We start from the raw sequence: 6,000 nt of genomic DNA, 5'->3' as shown, positions 1-6,000 counted from the left end.
ATTCTCTAACTACTTTCCCAGTTTCCCTAAGTACTCTACCTTGTCCACTGGGGACATCAAATCTGCACAAAAAATGATCTTTACATTTATTTCCCTAGAATCCAAGGATAATGTGGAGAGGCAAATCTGTTTGCAAATTTCCCTGATTAGCAAGGATCTGACTCCAGGTCTCCAACCTCCCTAGAAAATGCACTAGAAAATACAATGGGGCATTCTGTGAGAGACTCTCACATTTTCCCCTGTCAGTGTTTTTCCACTTTGCATAAATAATTAAATGTTCACGGAGCTAAAGAGGAGGAGAAACTGACTGTGCAAAGCTGTGGTTATGGCACTTACATTGCAAAGTCAGGTTTAAGTTCCTATTCTAATGAATATTTAATTATTCGTTTGACACCAGACAAGCTAGGGAGGCATTTCCGTTCCCTCCTCCCCTACGCTAGCGTCACTGAGGAGCTTTGGCACCTGCAGTCTGAGAACACGTTAAGTGGTAGACTCAGAAAACTAAACATTGCAAAGCTGAAACAGGTATTTCAAACATCTTCCATGGTCTTGGTTTTAAGAGGCAGCGGCCTGCCTACCATTCCCAGACTGTCAGGATGACTCGGTGCTTGTAACTACTGGATATTTTTAGTGGCTGTTCCTTTTCCTGACAGAATTTTCAGCGGCTGTTCCTTCTGCTGATAGTATTGTCATAATAATCTGCCTGCTGGAAGCATCCTTGGCTTCTTCATGAGCCAGCTGATGGCTCCAGCATGCGGCGTGCTCTGACAGAGAAGCAGGGCGATCGTGCCAGCAGTTAATCAGCGGTGAATTTCTCCAAGAGCTTAAACCATTCACTGCCAAACTAAATGCTGGAATGAAATACCTCATTAAATACGGGATGGGAAAATAAATGCTTTTACGTGTACACCTTGCTGAGGTATACATAAACCCCCCGTTAAGGGCGGGGGGGGGGGGGTGGGGTTCTTAGGGGCGGGGCGTGGTTGCTAGGGGCGGGGCGTGGTTGCTAGGGGCGGGGCCGCGTCGCTGGGGGCGGGGCGAGTGACGTCATCGGACGGCGCCGCGGCCGGGGCGGCGGGGTGTCGGCGCGAGCGTGGCAGGTAAAGCGGCGGCCGTTAGTGACCGTTAGCGGCCGTTAGTGCCGCCCGCACCCCCCCACAACCCTCCTTCGGGCCCGAGCCCGAGCCCCTGTCGTAGGACTGTGGTCCGAAGCATAACGTCCTGAAGGAACTGTGCCCGCAGGGGTGATTAACAAGCTGCTGTGGTCGTGGGCCTCTTGTGGCAGTCGGAAGCATCCGGATAACGCCCGTGTCGCAGCCAGGGGCGGCTGGAAGTTCAGCCGGCGTAGCGTCACGCTAGGTGCTTTGCGCAGGGTGAAGCTGAGGGGTTGCCGGTGTCGGCACGGGAAGGGGAAGGTTGATTTGTCCGCCCTTGAGAAAATGGTTCTTTCACCTTGGAGGTGGTGGTTGTAAGCGGCAGCTGTGGTGTGTTAAAAACAGTCGTATCAACGGAGATTCCATTCGGTCACATCCCATATAGGCATGTCCTGTCACCCACGTGCACCGTTTTGTGAAGATCAGATCCCCCTCCTTCTGTCTACGGAATGGAAAAAACACCCGGTGTAATTGTGCACCTCTGTAGGCTCTTCAGCATCTGCACAGAGCCGTTGAGGCTGAAAGGGACCTCTAAACATGATCAGGACCGGTGCCCCAGCTCAGGCACAGCATGTTGCTGCCCTTGAAATGATTTTGTGAAATTAAAAATTGAGAACTTTACCCTTGCACCAATGGGTTTTCTATAAACTTGCAGATTTAGGGGTAGGTACTTGTAGAAAGTTTAGCTGCGTGTATTTGGGCTTTGGTTAACGATTTGGGTGTTTGGTTACTACTGTAGTTCATGGAACCACAAATGGATGAAGAATCAGAGTTCATGGGGAATTTCAGGATGTTCTTTGTAGCACACTTACCGTAAATAAGCTCTGCTTCTTTCACAAGCTTTGATTAATTATGTGGTTTTTTTGTGGGAGTCGGTATTTTTGGGGAGGAAGGGAACCTCGACTTTTTTGGGGGTTTCACCTCCTATTTGAGCTGAAGGAAGGGAGGAGTTATTTTCTTGTAACTTCAGCTTGTGGGAAGCAACTTCCACAGCTGCTAACTTGTGGTAGGTGAAGAAGGTCCTTCGTTATGCTCGTTACTGCTGGGGTTCGCAGGCTGGAAAGGAGGCTACTGGAAGGGCATCAATTGCTTTGGCAAGAGATGTTATTAAATGAATTAAATTTTCACTTTAAAGCCTCATTTGGACCCCTGCCGGTTTTCTTGTGACACACAGTGAAATCTACAAGCTCCTTTCTATAGGTTCATTGACGGTCCTTTAAACAGTAGCAAAGGCTTCTGTTAGTTTGTTTCAGTCTTGCTTTCCCCTGTGGAAGTGCACTTGCCTGCCTTAAAAAGGCTCAGTTGTGTTAAGTGCTTGGAACAAAAATAAGTTAAAAATTACTGAGAATTATGATTAAATATTATTTGACATTCAGAGCGTAAAATTACTGTTGATGCTGGTGTTCAGAACTGACTTCTTGGTAAGATCTTTAAGTCTTACTTACATTATATGAAAAATGTATAAAACTGTATTTGGAAGAAGGCAGTTTAAAAGAGAAATAGTTATAAACATAATTATTAAAGAGATTGTTTATCCAAAGACTTTTTTTTCTTCATTTTTTGATTTCTTTAAATGCTAAGTGGAGATAATTGTAGGTTATAATTATAACACCTGCATTTGAAAGCAATTGAGTTAGCTTTTATGTATGGATGAAGCACATCGTGCTTAATTGAAAGTGAAGGGAACCCAAACATGGCTTTGTTTTGCAGTGTATTTTATGTGGAGTTGTTTTATATAAATATATAGCTCTTGGATACTGGCCGGTGGCAGGTCGGGAAAGTCTGGGGTGGTGAAATACTTTTTCATCTTTTAAAGAGTATAATGAATACATAATACAAACAAGTTGTCTGTGCTCAGAGATCCCTGTTTGCTGCCCAGAATATTAGCTTAAGTTACCCATTATCCTACGTGTGCCAGGCTATGGGCTGGAGCGACTGGCCGTGGGGGTGCTCGTCTCTGTTGACAGTTGTTCGGAGGAGGTGATTCTGGTGGAACAGGCTGCTGGGAGAAGTCTCTTCAGACAGACTTAGCGTGAGTTGGTAGGGTTTGTCTGACAGCCCTTAGCTTTCTAGGCATCTCAGTTTTTATACATTTCTATTTAATTGCTGTAGTTGGCTATCATTTCAGGGAATGAGTTTGTGTACTGCACTAAAAAACAGAAAGCCTGGGGTAGAAATGGCCTCTGTCTTGGGGATCAATGTCTACTGTTTGTGTCGGCATTTGTGTACAAACAACTTAGTGCAGCTGATTTTGCCCGATTAAAGATACTTTTTTATTTTTTATTTTTAAAGAGATTAACCAATTGGAATTTTATGAATGGCTTTAAGTTGGATATTTTCCAGTGGTTGGCAGACACCAAGGACAGAGTTGTAACTCCATGGTTTTTTTTAGAGATTACTTCTCTTGATCTTCTCTCATACAAACCTTTCCTTGATTAATTTCTGTTCTCTCAGATTTTAGAAATGCATGAAAGGAAACAGCTACAGGTTGTGCTCTGAAATAAGAAGCATCTCACATACATTCACAAAAGAGAGTATGCATTTGGCATGTCATATGCTTTCCTATGAAGACTTAGGAAATCGCCTTGTGCACTTCTCTTTTGGTGTGTTAACAATGTGAGACAGCCCGCTACTGCCGGGTCTGGTGGACAGAGTGCAAATCAATGAGAGTCCGTGCCGGAGAGGGAGCAGGGGGGAGTGCATTCTGCATGGTGTGCTTCTGTCTTGTACCACGGTATTGTGGGGTCATCTCTAACGAACACGTACATTCTTTGTCAATTTTTTCAAGGTTTTCTTTTCCCTTTTTCTTTTTTCCTCTTCATTTTTTTTCTTCTTCTTTCTCCATTTACTTTTTTTTTTTCCCTCTTTGGGTTTTTCTTTTCTTTTTCCTTTTTCTTTCTTCTCTGTGTTTCTTGCCACACACATTTTCTGCTGTAGATATTTTGATATTTTTAGGAAGTTTATTTTCTGATCTTGTCTACTTTACAACCATGTTTTTTTTTTCTTAGGTTTGTTTTCATAGGCTTATGAGTCTAACTCAAGCTGATGCTTTCTGTAATAGGTGGAAAGGCAATATTATACAAGTACCATTCCGTGAAGAATCTCTTCTTCCCTGTTTGCCATTCTTTGTTCGTTTTATGCAACTCTGTTATGCACAGGTGATCAAGAGTGACTGTATTCATGTTGGCCACCATCTGCTATTGTTGTTGTTCTTTCTTTTGCAAACATCTACCTTTTAAAATATTAAAACATAACCAATCTATTAGCTTGCCTTATATATTTTTTTTATGACTTAGGAAGTACGTTCAGTAAGCATGATGCATTGACTATGAGGTATATTTTTAAAATGTACTAGTAATGTGTTATATGTCTTAGTGCATAGAAACATGAAATAACACAGTGTTTATGAAATGGTCATCAGTATTTTATAGTAGCAGTATAGTTCCTGATTTGTTTTGATGCTTAAAATTCAGCTAGTGAACCTGCCCTTCTAGAGTGCATTACTTTAAAAAAAAAAAAAAAAAGCCAGATATTCATATTATGTACAGAATATAAATAAAATATTACAGAAGACAGTGCTTTATAAAAGAAGTGTCTCAAAAAGCCCAACATATCAGAATGGCTCTAGTGCCTTCTGTATCATGCCAGGATCTGGATATATGTATAAAGTAGTGAGAAATTCGTCATGTCAGGTTCAGTGAATCCCAACTCAGACCAGCATCTTCAGGAAGAGCAGTAAAAGGTCTACTATTTGCATGGAAAACCGAAGCTTGGAAATGCATAGAGAAATTCTGAAAGATACAGCAAGGATATTGCTTCAGCAGTCGAAAAAGAGTGCTGCTTGTAGTACATGAACACCATGATTAGAGTTTATTCTCTTAACTTGCTAAAGAAAAATGAGAGGAAATGCAGAATGAATTCAGCCTGTAGAGTGTATGTTAGGTTATAACACACTCATGTAGAGTTCAGTTGCAAGAGTGTATTACGTAGCTGGGTCACAAAATGTAATGGGATAGTTCAGCTGGAAGGGACCTACAAAGATCATTGAAAAACAAAAAGGAATGGTACCTGCATGCTTTGATGTTGGTATAGCAGAATGCATACAAATGCTTTTGATTGCCTGCAAAATATTTTAGAAGTATTTAAACCATTCTAGTAACAACAAAACATGCATTGTATCAGTGTGTGAAAAATGCATGGTGTATGAATATATAGGCAAGACTTTCCCATCTCTGCATTGTTAGCATAGTCAGTTCTTTTTTTTGAAAAAACCAAAAGCTCCATTTCTCTTTGTATCTTTCAGACTCCTACTCCTTCGCCCCATGGAAGTGAGGAGAATATTGAACGACAAATGTTAGCCAAAATGAGTTCCATGATCATACACTGTTGGGCAATCAAGATTGTTACACTTCATCAGAATCTGTATTGAGTTAATCAGAAAAAAAAAGCAGAGGAGAGTGCTGTTTATGTATACCTAGTCTTGACTTTCAAATTTGCATAACATTGCAGCTCATACTGATTCAGCTTGGAATTTCGATAAGCTGTATTTTAGTACTTGCAGTTGAAAACATACTGCCTGAATAATTGTACTATGATTTTTGTGCATCTTTGGGAAGACTTGATTACAGAAAAAATAGAAGACTCATTTGGTCTCCACTGAAATCAAATGGTGAATTAAATAATGATTTACTGCCTATTTTGTTAAATTCTCTAAATTGTTATGTATCTATCAAAGACACCACAGTTCAAACGAAGAGGGGAGCATAGAGTTTAGAGGATGTTTGACTGTTGTACAAGTATTATTTATTATTATTACTTTTTACTTTATTCTCACCTATCTCTGGTA

General features: G+C 41.2%; 1 protein-coding gene across 23 annotated transcripts in view; it reads left to right on the top strand.

The window, feature by feature from the left end:
• Positions 1-1,017: 1,017 nt before the first annotated feature.
• AOPEP (aminopeptidase O (putative)) overlaps positions 1,018-6,000 on the top strand; it is a 200,248-nt gene continuing 195,265 nt past the window's right edge. For 9 of the 23 annotated variants that reach the window (XR_014577184.1, XR_014577186.1, XR_014577187.1 and 6 more), the window contains exon 1: positions 1,019-1,100. The gene's annotated coding sequence lies outside the window, so the exon portion shown is untranslated. Of the gene's footprint in view, positions 1,101-6,000 lie in introns of all 23 variants that reach the window. The other 14 variants (XR_014577185.1, XR_014577191.1, XR_014577192.1 and 11 more) reach the window with 4 other exon arrangements.

The sequence above is a fragment of the Anser anser genome (assembly GCF_964211835.1).
Source record: "Anser anser genome assembly, chromosome: Z".
NCBI lineage: Eukaryota > Metazoa > Chordata > Aves > Anseriformes > Anatidae > Anser > Anser anser.
This window is presented reverse-complemented; position numbering and strand designations above follow the sequence as displayed.